A 17128-nucleotide genomic window follows, 5' to 3' on the forward strand; every position below is an offset into this window, starting at 1 on the left:
CGGGGCCAAGGACGGGGACCGTGGCTCAGCGCCTGGAGGCGCTCTCCACGCGCGTCTCTTTCCCGATGCCGGGGCGTGAAGCCGGGCGGCTTTGTCCGGAGATATCTGGGGATGTGGGCAGGGGACGAAGAGGTTTCCCAACTGGCCAAACCCTGGCGCGAGGGAAAGACTGAGGGGGTCATTGACCCGTGGGAGCGCCCTGGGGCTTCGAGGGAAAGGCGCCCGCAGCCGAGCCGGGGAGAATGGTGTTGGGCACCGGCGGGGGCCAGCGAGTTCCACGTGGGTGGACCCCGAGCTGAGGGCAGCGGTAGGGTCGCGGAATCGCGGACGTGTGCGCTTCTACACCCGCACAAGGACACCTGCACGTGAACCCCGGCTTCCACTCGCTCCTGGCGGGGTCGGCGCTGGGAGCGCGCAGGGGAGGGACGACGGCGGAGTGCGGGGTTTGGCGGGGGAAATGGGTGAGGTGTGGCCGCGGGGGAGGGGGCGAAGGCACTAGAAGGCTGCGGCCGCGCAGTCTCTGCTGTTCCCACCGTCGGCGCGGGGCGCGGAGGGGGCGAAGACGTGTCTGCCAGTCGCACTGCGGTCCCTGCCGCCGTTAACCTGCCCTAGGGGCGAAAGGAAAAGGAAAAGTGTAGACTCTTGCTGGTTCCTACAGGCGCGGAGGGATGTGGCCGCGGGAACCTGGAGTTTAGAGGGCAACGCTGAGTGTCATAATGCGGGAGATGACCCCGGGCGCAGCGGGGCTTCCACTTGGGTAGAGCTCCAGAGAACGTGGCTCCAGAAGAGGAGCTTCCTGCGTTGTACTAAACCTAGCATTTACCCGCTCCCACTCAGTTCCCACAACCTCCAGGGTCCTAGCGGAGTCATTTAAGCGCTCAGTACTACCAGCTTCGTTTTAGGTAAAAGCCAAGACTAATTCTGCACTTTATTAACCGCCTTGTCCTCAAGTCACCACGGGGCAGCTTTTCACAGCTCTAATGCGTGGTCACTCCAAGCCCACAGCGAGTTGCTTGTGTCCTCGGCTTCTGCTCGGCAAACCTCGGACGATGCCACCGGAGGACGCTGAAGGCAAAGGCTCGCTGGGCTGGGCGCCGGCAAGACTGCGGCGCTTGCAAAGCCTCCGCGGGAGCCGAGTGCGGACGAGGCTCGCGACCCCCTCCCGAGGCAAGCGGCTCGGCCTTGCGGCGACACTTGGTCAGTGTCACTCTCTCCCTACCGGTGTCGCGCATTTACTCAACAGAACGTGACCCAGTAGACGGATGAACTCGGAATCGGGAAAACCTGCCTGCCCCTTGTCTAGTCTCTCTGCCCCCCTCACCTATGCCCTTCACTGCGGACGGCGCCTTGCGCGCACCAGGACCGCCGCGGCACCTTCGCCCGCAGCTCCCCATTCCCAAGGCAGCCGGAGGAGGGCCTTTCCGAGTTACCTGTCTCCCGTCAGCAGCCACACCGGTCGGTCCCCCTCGCACCGCTCCCCAAGGGTAGAGCCCCTGAAAGTCCGAGGTTCCTGTGCCACACACCCTACCCCCTGCGGGAGACCCCGCTTGTGCGTGTGTGTGCCACGCGTTTAATCGCACAGAGTAATTCACAGACGTGCAAAACAAAGCATTCCAAGCAAAGATGGTCCAGAGTTCGAGTTAGAAAGCACATCTCGAGGCGCCGAACCTGTTCTCGCCGTCTGCCTCGGTCTCTGGGGCGTCGCATCCAGGAGAAGGGTTTTTGACTCTGAATCCCTGCCAGATCCGCTCGGAAATTAGCTCTTCTGGCGGTGCAGCAACAGGTGGCCCCGCCGCCTCCCTTGTGCACGCGAAGGGACTACACCCTCCTCCACTCCTGGCCCCTAGTCCTTGCGGGAGTAGGTAATGGCGAGGGAAGGGTGGCAGTGGGGACGGGAGAGGGGAGAAGGAAGTACATATTTTTTATTTTTTATTGTGAAATTGTCTGCGTGCTGTGCTCTGGGATTCTCTTGTCTCAGTCAACTTCCAATTTTAAGCTGGCCGTATGTTAAGATTAACACCTAGAGATGAAAACGTACCCACCTTCCTTATTACAAAGGTCTTTTGTTGTTTGTTTGTTTTTTGTTTTTTAAAAACAAGTATCCCGCCCCCCACCCCCACCCCACGGACTTATACTTTCTGAGATTTCTCCGACCTTGGCGGTTTGGAGAAATGAGGTGGGGGAGGGGAAGACGCAAGGGCAGCAGGGCGTCCACCAGGAAAATAAGATACTTACTAATGTAATAGGGCCGTTCCTTTTTACTTCAGATTCTCCCCCACCCCTTTGAGTTTCCTCAGAGTTTCTCTATCCAGCGTTTGTGCCCGAAGCTTTACGAATAAACTCCCTTTCTAGGTAAACCTCCTCGTCACTTGTCCTTTGCCCAGCGAATCGCAGGTACGATGGGTCAAGGACCCCCGGCTTCCACAGTCTGAGTCACCTTCCAGCTGGAAAGGCCATCTGGAGTGAGGGACAGGTTGCCCGACTGGTCTAAATAAGGAAAGAAGGAGTACCAAAGGACCAAGGGCCTCTGTTCCTCCCCATTCCGCCACCACCACCACCGGTTCCCGGGCTCCGCTGAGCGCTGCGGCGGTCTTAGCTAGAAACTGCGTCTCCGCCCAAATCGAGCGCAAAATTCCCTTGGACAGAAGTTTGAAGGAATCCGGTGTAGAAACAGACTTCTCCGTCCAATTTGGTTATAATCAATAATCATATAAGTATAGCCACATAACCACCTAAGTAGAGAGCAGACGCCCAGATTCACGGTCCCCACGTGTTGCTGGAGTTGGCGCAGACGCGTCTGCGGGCATAGCGGCGGACGTGACACCGCATTTTCTCCGAATTCCTGCCATCTAGGGTGGTGCCGCCCCGAGAGGGGGTCATGGGGAGATGGGGTAATAGGCTGCAGAATCCCCTTGCTCTGGGGGAGCACTGGGGTTCAGAGTAGAGCGCAACTCGGAGGGGCTCTCGTACAGCACCATTCTCCTACACCAGAAAAGCAATGCTCGTTATGGATGATTAATAGCCGGGCTTCTCCTGACCATGCGGCGCGTCCCTGCCGACACCACTAGCTTAGTTGTTTTAATTTGACCTTTATTAGCAACGTGCTCCCAGAGGCTGAGAACTGGATTCGCACCAAGATAACCGTCCTCTCCCCTTCCACCCCTCCTGCTTCCTGGGGAGGATCGGAGACTGCACCTCCCGCGACGCCTCCTCCTCCTGCGCAGGGAGCAGGCCTGAGTTCCTCCGCGTTACCACCTGGGAGCCCTTAGGCATCCCGGGGCCTGGTCGGAGGGTCTTCGAGCCCTGGAGCTGGGCGGTGTCTGCAGTGCACCGCCGTGAGTTTCTCTCGGGCACAATGTGCTGGTGTGCAGAGAGGAGGAAAGAAAAAAAAACCCAACACCACTCTTAAGTGGCACTGGCATCTAGGAAGTGGCGGTGGTCTATACTGAGCGTGCCTTTGCCTGGAGGTGTAGGGGGCGGTTACTGCAGCTGAGGGGAGGGTACTGCGGCCAAGGGCAGGGCGGGAGGACAGTCAAGGCCGGCTGGCCGCGTGGGAGCCTTTCCTCTCCGGGTTCAGCGGCTGGAATCACTGGCACTGCGGCTAAAGGGGCTGGTAGGCTCTCCTGCACCCCGCGTGCTCCTCCGCCTTCTCTGTGTCCCCCGGCTTTTCCAAGAGGAAGATGGGGTGCCCATCGCGAATGGGGCGCGCCGGGCAGCCAGGCCGGGCGGTCACGTGTCCCCCCTCCTCCGCTACTGCGGCGGGAGTTCCAATCAGAGCGCGCCAGGGGGCTCCTCCCGGGCAGGAACCACCCGGCTCGGCGGCAGAGGGTGGGCCGCCGTCACCTGACCGCCCGCCCCCGCCCCCCGCGAGTAAGGGGCGGTGGTAGCGTCTGCTCGGTTACAAATGGCCCCTCCCGCCCGGCTCGCCCGCTCGCTCGGGCTCGGCGCGGACCCGCCTGGGCGTGCTCCTCCCGCTGGCTCCAGGCGTCCCACCGCCCTGACTCCTGAGGGCGCGCCGGGCACCCAGCGCGTAGGCTCGCCCGCGGAGGTCGCCACGGAAGTCTGGACCGCCGAGGCGTGTGGCTCGTCTACCGGCAGGTGAGCGTGCACCGCAGGCGTGGGATGCTGCGGGGACAGTGCGGGGTACGTGTGGGGTCCTCAGATGCGGACGCGAATCCGTGCGATGCCGAGGTCAAGTTTGCAGAGCTAGTACGAGGTGTCCGTCTCCTCGGCCTCCTCTTTGATGCTCCCGCGGGTTGGGGGCTCGGACCAAAGCTTCGATTTGGGGGAAGGGCTTCAGGACATTCCTGCCTTGAGATACTTGACAAAGGTTGAAAAGACACATCAGGTGGGAGCTGGTAGCTGCCGCTGATGGGGTGAGACAGGTGCAGTCGAGTGTGCTTGCATGTGTGTGTGGCTCCTGGTAAGGGTCAGCTCGAGATGGGGAGAAGCCTCTGCGACGGGTCATACTGTCCCCAAGGGCCACTTAGATGCCGGAGACTGAAATTGAGCGGCTCTGAGGTGGTCACTAGATGTTATGGCAGCAAACCAGTGACCTCCAGTATTTCTAATATGACCCTGTAGTAGTAACAGGAGTGCAGATGGTTCAGTAAAGAGTGTGTGAGGTTTTAAGGCACCCAGAAAAGATTCCTCTTACCTTCTAACTTCTTGGCAGAAATTAGTATTAAAAGTGCTGAATCATGCAAAAAGATGAGGAAAATAATTTACTTCATGTTTTGGTAAAGTTCTCCAAAGCTAGTAATATCTTCATTTTTGAATGAATGCTTTAAATTTAAGATGTAGGCACCAGGTATTTAAAATCATATTTTAAGACTGTGCCCTTGGCTTTATGGCTATGGGTTCCTTTTCTTTCTTTATGATGACTTGTATCCAATCATTACTTCTTACACTTTCACTACCCTCAAAACAAAACCCCGAAGAAAAACCCCCAAGACATGGGTTTTTAAATTTTTATTATATTTTTGGTGTGTTTATGATTGTAAAGGGAGGGGAGGTATCAGTCCTGGAAAATAGAAAATATCCTCCTCTAATGAATGCAGTGATGGCCAATTTGATCAATCTGATTTGTCAAATGCCACTGAAGGGAATGTCAAGCTGATAACATGCAGACTGGAGAGAAAATGAAACAGGAGTTGCCCATTGAGGAAGAAATAAGCCCTTATCTGATTGCACTCAGTGAAGGAGCTGGAGGGTAGTGCTTCCACATTGGAAGCTGAGTCCTTGTTGGTGGAGGTGGAGGGGTGCAGTTTTTGATGCAAGTTCTGAGGTCAGACACCAAGTAACATAAAGATGAATTAAAAAAAAAAAAATCAGAGTCAGGATTAGTAAAATGGGTGTGTCCAGCGACAGCCCTTGCCCATTTACTCTGGGCTGCACTGTCTGAAATGCTCAGTGGCCTGCTGACTCATAAGGGAACCAGGATGGCTTAGCAAAATTGGATTTTACTTGTAGACTCTAAAGAACTGTACTTGTAAAAAAAAAAAAAAAAATTGAAAAGCATGATCAGAGACATCTATAATAGAGAAACTAATCTCTCCTCACATCTCTTCTTCAGGGAGGTTTCTCCCCAATTCCTTGACTTGTCACCTTCATTTCAATACCTATCATCCATGCTTGTGCACAGCACATTTGGTTTGACACAAAGGTTTTAATCTGAATCTTAACATGAGAAACAGTGGTACTCTTAGCTACATGGTTATTTCAAAGGTATTTTTGAAGGATACTGAAAAACTAGAATATGAACGATTAATTGAGTTTTCTTTACAGCACAGACTCCCTTAACATTGCATGCAAGACCAGGGAGCCCCACCCTGTTTCTGAGCATCTGCATGAAAGACCAGGAAAGGAATTCGACAATTGCAGTGGTGCAGGGAGAGGCAGCTTCTAGGCTTGGGCATTACCTTTATTTAAATAATAAACAATTTTGGAGGGTGGGCTTTAACCCATAGGCAGATTTTGAAAAGCACAGTGTTATTTCTTTTCACCTGTCAGCTTGTTAAAATGTCCATTTAACTTTGAGAGCTTGATTTTGATGGAAAATGGATACAGATCGAGAGCTTCTAAATTTTAAGATCCTAGGGCTAAAAGGCATGATTGGAAGGACACATATTAAAGCATATAGCGAAGCCATAAAGAGCTAATTTTGCTTTGATAGTCTAATAAAATTTCTTTATAAAACTAAGTTTTTTAGAAAGAGGGGGGCTCCTTTTTAGGCAATGCATGGAATAAATCAGCTTGTGCGATAGACCAGCACCTGGCATCTCAGTTTGAATAGAGATGCGTAATTGGAGCAAGAAACAGATGAATGAGCTTACCTTTTACTGCTTGGTCCTTCAAAGAGAACCCAGTCATGTCACATCAGATCAGAGGAAGGCCATTTCTACAACATGGCAAGGAGATTTCAAATCTATGGGAAAGAAAATGTTTTGAGCTGCTCTGAAGAAAGATGCATTATAACTTTACAATTCATTATTAGAGTTATGCTTATCCGCATCGTCTACTGCAGATAGCGAGTCTGACCAAGGAGAGATACAAAGACTTTTTTTCTTTCCTTTTTTTAAAGACAAAATTTTTAAAAAGATGTCTACTTGGTGTTACCGTCCATTTTTTAAGGTAAATATATCGTTTACAGAAGAGAAAATACGTTCTCCCCTGATGGCTAGAGTGAATTAATGCGTTTTCAGATCTGAATGTAGTGACCACTTAGTATTTCAACAGTTCTTCCAGTCTAACGTGATACTCTAGGTGAAAATTCCAGGTTCCATTCTGAACTTACAGTCTTAAGTTCAAAGCAGCTGAAACTACCTTCTGCTTTTTTCCTTTTTTTTTTCCTTATATTATCTTTCCCCTCTTTTAAATCCACAACCTACATCTGCAAATCCTAGCACCTTGAAGGCTTTGAGAGTCACCAGGAACACAATCAGGTAAATTGCCTGTGATTGCAGGTCATTCTAAAATCAAAATAGATTTCAGCGGCGGCTTCAAGAACCAAACGTCTTTGGTGCTTTGCTCAGATGCTGGCGCCCTAGCAGCCTGCTTTCAAAGAGGGTCTTTTCCTTAGATATGCAGTGACTATTTTGTGGAAATTAGCTCTACCCACTTGCACAGTTAATTGCAGTGTGAGAAGGTTCCAGAACAGTACCTCCTTGAGTTCGACAGTAAATATGCACACATCATTGTATGTGGAGCATTCCAGAACACCCACCTCCCAGTGAAGTAAATGTGCTGGCTGAATAAACACCTGGGCTGCTTTAGCCCAAAATTGCCAACAAGTTTCATGTTTTACCACAAATGATCGTTTAAATGTACACTAAGCCTTTTTAAGACACTGGAGAGCCTTGTAGCATGGAAAGGGGCATCTGATGTCTGACTTCTTTTAGAGCTGGCCTCCAAGAATCTCTCTTTTTCCATTCGAGGATGTGAGGTTATGAGTGTTTTGCAAGGAATTTGAAGAAAATTGTTTGTTCATCCACTTATTACAAGGAATTGTAGAGTTAGTAATATTTTTGGCTTTAAGTATTTAAAAATTAATCATGTTTTTGGGTGTGTGTTGGTTTGAGGCAATAGAGATTATCCTTTAGAAAAACCGTTTGGAAATTGCTGCTCCTTTAAAATTATGTGACATTAAACACTTGTACATACATCTCTGCAAAATTCAAGAAATTGCTTTGGTGTGCGCATTGTGCCACATACACGTGCGTCCAACACAAACTGGAATTGCTATTTAGGATTGTTTAACTCTTCATTTTGAGGAGATGGGTAGTGGGGAGGGTTTTTGTCTGTTTCTTTCCTGGTAGGAGTGGGCTCTGAATCTGCTGTGCTTAGGTATCTTAGTAGGTAGGACCATCAAGAAAAGACAGTGAATGAATAGTTCTTATAAGTAGATAAAGTACTTTTTTTTTTTTTTTGCAGTATGTCATTGTTTATGTCACTAATTTAAAAGTATTCCAGCTCTGGGTTTTATAACTAACAATATGAGAAATAGTTTTTGTTCAGATGTAGCTCAAGATGCATCTCTCCCTTGTTCAAATTACTATACATCCTCTTTGCTTCTCATGGAATTTGGAAACTATCTCAGCTGCTAATGATCTAAACATTTTGGTCTTACAGGTGTTCTTTTGATCACAATGGATAGTGACTCTTCTCTTCTGCCTGAGTGGTTCAAAATGTAAGTTCAGTAAACTAAATAATTAAATATTTATTTATTTATTTTATTTATTTTGAGACGGAGTCTTGGCTCTGTCGCCAGGCTGGAGTGCAGTTGCACGATCTCGGCTCACTGCAACCTCTGCCTCCCAGATTCAAACAATTCTCCTGCCTCAGCCTCCTGAGTAGCTGGGATTACAGGGGCACACCACTGAACATCTGTGCAGATCAGTTCTTCCCATTTTTCATTCCTTCTTTAAGACTCTAGCTTCATAAATAAGAATCTAGAAGGAAGTGGTATACCCTTGGGTGGGGGACGGGGAGAGCCTAGCCTAGATGAACATTTATTCACTACCCAGCAGTGTAACTTTATGTGACTGCAATCACAGCCATTGCTTCCTGCACAGCCCCCACCACCCCCATGTTAGTTTCATAGTAATAGAATATGAATCTTTGATGTCTGGGTAAGGCTGAATTGACACTTCCCCAGATGTCATATGTTTCTGTGTGGCCCTGCCTGTTCTAATCTCTTGGTTCAAGCAGATGGCTTCTGATATGTAGACACATCCTGGCCCAGGAATAGAGGTTTTTTTTGGCCAGGGATGGGGAGACAGATGAAATCCTATGGCTACCGTCAAGCTACCTTTCCTACCTAATATATATTAACCAAAATGCTATAGCCCAGCTGATGATGCTTATGCTGTTAGGATCTGGTACACGTAAATTATGAAATGGAAAGTATTAAAGTGTACAGGAAGCCATTGCTGTTTCTCATAGAGTTTGAATGGTGAGGGATTTTACAGATTTCCCAGAACTGGATCCACCTCTTCCATTTGAAGGATATCAAGTATTTCCATGTATGGCTGCTTAAAGAGTGAACTCTCAGTCTCTGAAAGGAACCTATTGCTGGTTTAGACCCTCCCTGACTCTTTAGAGATCTCAACACATATTTAAGACATTTTTGAGAACTTCTTAGGCATTCAGTGCCTTTCACCAGTGTCAGGCTCTAGAAAGCTGATTTTTATTAGGAAAAACATCTCTTCAACCTTCTCTTATCCCTTGCTTTTCTGCCTTCCTGCCTGTGCTTTCTTGCCCAAAACATGGATTTTCATGTAATTCAGTTCACTAAATATCACTTCCATTTTTGTTTCTCTGCAGAGTTTATTGCTAGAGCTGCTAATAGACTTTCAGCACAAATAGTATATTGATCACTTGAAATTTCATTTGAGCTTGACTGAATATACATAATGGGGTGTCAATCGGGGAAAAATCTCATAATAAATTGCAGGTGACATATTCATGAGCAAAAAATGTCCTGGGCAGCACACAAAATACCGTGTTTACTGTAGCATGACGGACTGATTTTGCTCGTCTCCATCACATTCATCTGGTGGGTGTTTAATAGCAAAGGCAAGGTTAGAATACCAAGATCCTGGAACCTTCCTTTCTTTGTTTATGTGGGAAGCATTTTAGTACACTCTATACAGTATAAGCATTTTCTAGAACTACAGCCAGCAAAAAAGATCTTTTCTACCTGAGAACTTCAGAAATTGCAAACAAATCTGTTTAAGTTGGTGTATATTTAAAATCAGCTACTGATTTATGCAGTCCATATTTTTTAAATTTTTACCATGTGTGTATCAGTGCATGCACTCACTGTATGCAAATATCATTTTCAGTGTGTATATGGGAGAGCACAGTATATTTAGAGAAAAGTCTGCTTTACATAAATTATTTTTAAGAACAACTGAGCAGAGGAGTAGCCATGCGTTAGGAAAACCAAATCTTTTTTTTTTTTTTTTTTAAGTTTCCCGTTGAATGATAAGTGAAGGAATCTTTCTTTTAGAGTTTTGTATGTAATTCTTTAAAACCAATTTTCCTGATAGAGCAGTAGTTATGATGGTAGATATGTCTGGGAAAGTGATATTTTGGGTTACTTTATTATTATTATTATTATTATTATTTTTTTTTTTTTTGAGATGGAGTCTTGCTCTGTTACCAGGCTGGAGTGTGATGGGGCAATCTCGGCTCACTGCAACCTCCGCCTCCCAGGTTCAAGTGATTCTCCTGCCTCAGCCTCCTGAATAGCTAGGACTAAAGGCACGCACTACCACGCCTGGCTAATTTTTGTATTTTTTAGTAGAGACGGAATTTCACCATGTTGATTCTACTGGTCTCGAACTTCTGACCTCCTGATCTGCCCGTCTCAGCCCCGCAAAGTGCTGGTATTACAGTTGGGTTACTTTATATAGCTGACTTGATAGCTGACTTCGTTGTGGCTGATTGTCTGAGAACATGGGGTATCGGTATCTAGTGTATTAGCTGTAACCCTGCTTCATGCCATGACAGTGTGAAGTACATCATGTTTTTCCCAGTCTGCTAGATGGGGTGCAGCTCAGCTTCCATCAGGAATTCGTCATCTCCTGTAAATGAAGTCACTGGCTCTTTGCCAACAAGGTTCTAATTTGATTTTATTTTACAGTCAAAAAAATAATAATCATACCCTGGACAAATGTCTCCTTCAGTCCTTGTGCAATATTCAAGATTTTAAAAAGTGTATATGTCAGAGTTTTCACCTTTTTAGCAGGTCATATATGATAGCCAGAGGAATCTGCTTACCACGGAGAGTATGCAAAATAGGACAAGTGACATTATTAAGATATGAAAGACATGACATCAAGCCCTGATCATATGTACTGTTTTTCCATAGCAAGATATTTTGCCATTTTCATCTATTTTACCAAAATGCTTCTGATTTGTTTTTTAGGGTTTTTGATTAGCAGTAAGAGAGAATGTAAAGTATGCTGAGAAATGGGTGCAGAGGTTTAACAATGTATATAATTACACGAGTGCTACGTATTTTAATAATATCTTCTATAAGTAAAATCTTATATCCATATATTTCCTTATATATGTACTAATAGTTCTGTATCAATTAGAAACTATTTGTAGTATGTGGCTTTTTGCACAAAGAGGCAGTCAAATTTGATAGCTTAAGCTTGGGAAATTATGCTTCTGAGATTTTAGCAGAAGCTAGGTGATACTAGAACTTTAAACTCAGGAATTAGCTGTTTGAATATGCTTCATTAATTTTAACCTACAGAGAAATGTATGCCTGCAAATGTTAAAACTGGGACTTATTGGATGTCACCAATAAATGGGAAAAATTAAATCCCAGGGAAAAGAAAATCAGAAAGAAAAAAAATTTCCACAGAAATTTGAATCTGAAACCTGCATTTATAGGCCTTGCTGTTGTCTTAAATTTTGGATAGCTTTACTAATTTATTTTGCTTAACTGAAAGGAGAAAGAGTAATATGAACTAAGTAGAAGTTACATGAACTATTTTCTGATAAAAATATATTAACATCTTTTGGAAATACCATATTCAGCTTGGTAATATAAATATTCAGTTTTAATAGATTGCCTTCTCACCAGTCCTTACATTCTTACAGAAAGAATTTTTTTTTTTTTTTTTTTTTTTTTTAAACAGTCTTGCTCTGTCACCCAGGCTAGAGTGTAGCAGTGTGATCTTGGCTCACTGCAACCTCCACCTTCTGGGTTCAAGCAATTCTCGTTCCTTAGCCACCCCAGTAGCTGGGACCACAGGGGTGTACCACCAGGTCAGCTAATTTTTGTATTTTTAGTAGAGATGGGATTTTGCCATGTCAGCCAGGCCGGACTTGAACTCCTGGCCTCAAGTGATCCACCCACCTCGGCTGGGATTACAGGCGTGAGCCCCCATGCCCAGCCCTTACAGTGAGACTATTTAAAGACAAATAGAAGAAGTTGAAGTACATATCTTATCAGTAGAATTAAAAACAACATCCATATACTCACCAAGTTCTTGGTAAGACTTTTAAATCGTTTAAAATAATTAAATATAAATTTGGAAAATAGAGTTGAATTTATAGCGATTTCACAGAAACAGACATTATATTAAATAATTCCTAAGGTTTGATTTTTATATATGCCACAGTAAGACTAGGAAATAACTGAAACTCCTGTATTTTTTTTTTTTTTTTTTTTTTTTTGCCACTGCTGATATTTTCAGAAACCAAAGAGGCAGAGCTCTCTTCACTAGATGCGGCATATTTAAAGTTATGTTCATTTAATAGAAGCACAGCAGTGGGACTACTTTTTCTTCCAACAGTGATTTAAATAAGAACTAGGTGATGTCATGGATTAAGGATAATAGGCTTTTTTAAAAAAAAATTGTGTTGTTTTTCCCTTTAATGAAAAACACATCTGAGTAAAGAAAAATTGCAATGAACTAATTCAGTTATTAGTGAAGTAGTAATTTGGTATATATTACTTTTAATAATTTAGCTTTATATTTACTGCAAAGTTTATATTCAGGTTTAATTGCTTGCTAAGACAAAATCAACAAGACGATTTCCTTACGCCTTGTTTTACGTAAGTTAGTTTCACTAAGGGAAATATTATAACACAGTAAAAACCTTTAGTGCACCTCCATGTGCCTTTCAAGAATATATATTCTCTGTATAAGAGGAGAATAACTGAGGGGTCATGGCCAGCCAGGTGATTTATTAGATTATGTATACTGATATAGTAATATTATATATGTATATATTACACACATACATATATAAGTATAACATATTTATCCCAAGTATATTGTAATGTTATACTTATTGTACTTAAATGTATATGCCATTTCAAATGAGCCTAAACCGTTCTTGTTTCACTAGAAGCCCAGTATTTAGACATGATCTCATGCCCTATGACATTAAGGAAGACGGGCTTGACTATTTCCCCTGCTTAGTTTTGGTTTGACGTACGTGCTGTGGCAATGGCAAAAGTTATTTTCTTAATGATAGGCAGATCCGCCATGATTGTGTAGGAAGTTGGTGGAAAAGTAATGGGTGGTAGTTTTTTTGTTGTTGGTTTTGGGATGTGCATGTAGGTACATTTGAAGGAGTGCAATTCTAACTCTTAAAAATCAGAAAATCCAGTGGGAACAGTTGATCCTACTTTCCAGTTCAGTTTCTTCGTCCATCTTTCTGTGGTCTTGGCCTCCTTCAGATTGTGCTTTGGTCACACTGACCTGTGACAGCTGAACATGCAAACCCAGTGTCTGATGGACCCGATTTTGTTTCATCCAAGCAGAGGGGGTGCCCGTTCTGTGAATTCTGTCTCCAAGGATTTGAATATCCAGTGTCACAGCCAGTGCTATTTTCCGTCAAGGTAGCTATACTCTCTTCATATAACCGTTTTGTTGGTGTGCTCTCGTTATAGCCCTGCAGACACATGTGCTTTTTCACAAGTTCTTCAAAACTATTTCTTTCTTATCATTAAAAACAAAAGATTACAGAATTTAAAATAAGACTTAAAAATATGAGACCTACTACAGACCCATATTGTCAGATTCTTCCACTCTAATATAACCCCTGGAAGTAATTTCTGGGAGCACGAAATTTAGGCCTAGCAGAAGCTCTAGCTGTATCATGAAGGCTCTAGTCTTTGTTAATCCCCTTAGGAGGTGTACCTTAGCCCAGTATTTATAGAGCTAGGATGTTGGGCTGTTTGTTTTTCTTTGGAGATATTAGTAAATGCAGGAAAATCTGTTATATTCAAGCAGTTCCTTCCTTCCTTCCCTTCTTCCTTCTTTCTCCTTCTTTCATATTCTTTTCTTTTCTTTTCTTTTCTTTTTTGGTAGTAGCCCAGGGATGCCACTAATGGTGGCCACAATGACTAAATATTCTTAATTTTTCTAGATCTAAACGTGAGGCTGACTGGGTTCCTTATAGAGCCTGTATCTTGAACAGCATTGTCCAATGGAGCTTTGCACAATGGAATTTTCTTCATTTTCTGCAGTGAAGAAAACATTGTATATCTGTGCTCTCCAGTGAGTGCCACTATGTCACTTGTAGCTGCTGAGCACTTGAAATGTGGCCAGTGTGACTGAGAACCTGAATTTCTTCATCTTATTTAATTTTAATTAAAATTTAAACTTAAAAAGTCACACATATCTAGTGGCTGTACTGTGTTGGACAGGGTGGCCTTAGAGAATCAGGGAAGTGGATCAGCTTTGCTGTGAAGTCCTCTTGATGGACTGTATAAACCATGACAACACATACTCCAGAAATTGGAGACTGGTCAGTGCTGACCGTGGTGTGCCCTCAACCTGGTGGGTACTACACAGCTGCCTTGCAAATCGTGGTGGTTCCTGTTGGATTTTTGCATTTACATTTTTAAATAGAACTGAATCCTCCTAGTCTGGACACAATGCAATTGTGCAAGCACAATTGTTGCTATGCTCCGACTCAGTCCACAATTGTCTCAGTTGTCCCAGCACCTCTCCGGGTCTTGACTAGTTTGTCTGGCTTTGAGTGCACATCCAAAGTGCTTGTAGAGTTCTGGCTTTGGGAGAAGGGGTTTAGGGACAAGTCTGGATTTGCCCTTCCAAAGAACCATCCACCGCTGTTTCATCTTCTCTGTCACCACGTACCTTGGTGTCGCATGTAGTGAAACTTTGCCATCGGACTTGCATTTGGACCCCGTGTTTGAAAGAATATTACCTTGAGTGTATTTAAAAAGTAAATACCACTAACCTCAGTCAAGCAAGACCAGTTAGGAAGTTGTGACAATTCATTCACTCACAGACATAGATCTCTCACTAAAACTAGGTAAATCTTTCCTCATAAATTATAGTGAGTCTTCCAACTTCAAATTGACCAGGAAGCTTTCAGAGCCTGTTAAGGAACACAAGAGTCCCCAGGTGAGTGGATTTACTCATGGGGGAGCTTGGTTTCTTCTGCTCGAACCATTGTAGGACCTTAAAAATGGGGCGTGTGGGGAGGAGAAGAGGGTGAAGGATGCCTTGCAGCTGACAATTCCCTTTGTCCTGCCCAGGGTGATGCCATGCTGCTTGACACAGACAGGAGCCTGAGACCTGTGTGGGGAGACACAGACACTGAACTGGGGGACAGCGGGGGGTAAGGCAGGTCACTGTCCTCCAGAGACCCACAGCCTACACCCCACTATTTCCCCGCTAGAACTGGGATCCTCCAAACTAGTCATGCCACAGATTCACCCAGGAGATACTTTAGATTAAAAGTACTATTAAACAAATTCCTGGCCTTACCTCTGTTTGTAGAATTGAAACACTAACATTTCTCTCAGTCCTCTCAACTCTGTCTTCATGGTTATGACTATCTTTGGGCTTTTCAAACATGCTGATGCCAGGGTACCACCCCAGGCAGACTTAGTCTCAGGGAAGGCCCTAGACACTGATAGATGTTGAAGTCCCCTAGGTGGTTTTTTGTTTTTGTTTTTGTTTTTCTTTTTCCTTTTTTTGAGACAGGCTGGAATATAGTTGCGTGATCATGGCTCACTGTAGCCTTGACCCCCCAGGCTCAGACTATCCTCCCTCACCTTCCCAAGTAGCTGGGACTATAGGCATGTGTCAACATGCCTGGCTTATTTTTTAATCTTTTGTAGAAACGGGGACCCACTATGTTGCCCAGGCTGCTCTTGAACTCCTGGGCTCAAGTGATCCTCCTGCCTCAGCCTCCCAAAGTGTTGGGATTACAGGTATGAGCCACCACACCCAGCTCCCCAGGTCCTTCTGATACAGGCTGCATCTGGCTATATCAACAGAGGCGTTTTAGGTATGCAGTAAACATTAGGCTGGGATGTTCACTGCCCCACCCTCCTCACTTGTATGCATTTGCTGTATAACCACGATGCATCAGGCCCTCCTGGGCATGGTGCTGTGTTTCAGTCTCTAGCTGGTCCCATCCTTCTTCCTTGCCTCCTTTGCAGTCTCATCTCTCTGCCCCCTGGGCAAATGACCCTGAGGCCTGTCTCCAGCAGTGACCTGTCCAGACCCAGCTCTGCAGTTCCCGCTGGGCGTTTCCAGTCCCGGGCCATGCTTCTCCCTGCGGGTTGGGTTACACATCCCAGTGTTCCTCTGCTGTTCTTCCTCCCACAGTCCGTTTGGTCCTGAGTCCTGCCACCTTCACCCCTGTGGTCCCCTGCAGTGCCTGGCTTCTCTGGTCACTCTGACGCTAGCCTCATTCAGCCTGCACCATCTTGTCCACGGGCTGTTTCACAATGCTCTGAGTTGGTTTCTGCCTCCTCAGATTGTCTTTGTCTAGTCATCCTTCCCCAGCTGCTGAAGCATAGGTTGGCTCACAGAACGTGTGCCACTAAAAACGTGAGAGGGCTTCTTGGCAAAGACAGGGCAGTGCACATCTCCCCATCTGCCCACACCTGCCTTCCCAGCTGCCACGTCCTCCTGCCATACTGAGCCTGCTCACTGGGCCCTCTGCGCTCTGTATCCTGGGCCTCACCATGTGGTCCAGCTGCCCATCTGCCTTCTCTGGTTTGCTGATCTGTCCCTTCAGTTCTGGTTTATAGGTCACCCTACAAGCTTCCTCTAATGGCTTTGGCCAAACCTCCCATTCCCCAGGTGCCCCCACCTTCTGCACCTCTAGTCTTTGGCCCTCTTTTCTCATCTTTCCGGGCTCACGTGCGGGTGCTCACAGGGACGGCTCCCACTCCAATTGCCCTGTAGGCTGGAATCACAGTTAGCCCCTCCCCTGTGCAGGGCCTTTGCACAGACTCTTTGGGCACCACATGCTCTCACAGAGGCTGCCAATGGCATGTTTTTTTGGGTGATCCTGTGGACAGTACCAGAGGCCTTTGGATTTTCCGAGTGTACGTCAGTGGATCCTTCCTCTCAGGGCCCCAGCCTACTGCTGCTGCTTCTGTCACTGCCCCTGCCCAACATGCACACACATGCACGCACACACACATGCATGCACATCCACATGCATGCACACACACATGCACACACACGTACACACACAAACATGCGCATACACATACATGCATACATACACACATGCACACACATGCATGCACATCCACATGCACGCACATGCACACACACAAACATGCACACACATACGTGCACGCACACACATACGTGCACGC

General features: G+C 45.9%; 1 long non-coding RNA gene across 1 annotated transcript in view; it reads left to right on the forward strand.

The window, feature by feature from the left end:
• The first annotated feature begins 8148 nt into the window (after positions 1–8148).
• LOC135270780 (uncharacterized) overlaps positions 8149–17128 on the forward strand; it is a 114245-nt gene continuing 105265 nt past the window's right edge. The window contains exon 1 of the long non-coding RNA XR_010338907.1: positions 8149–8188. This is a non-coding gene — a long non-coding RNA (uncharacterized LOC135270780). The remainder of the gene's footprint in view (positions 8189–17128) is intronic.

Source organism: Aotus nancymaae, unplaced genomic scaffold (assembly GCF_030222135.1).
Source record: "Aotus nancymaae isolate 86718 unplaced genomic scaffold, 86718_ANA_hifiasm-v0.15.2.pri h1tg000067l, whole genome shotgun sequence".
NCBI classification, from domain to species: domain Eukaryota; kingdom Metazoa; phylum Chordata; class Mammalia; order Primates; family Aotidae; genus Aotus; species Aotus nancymaae.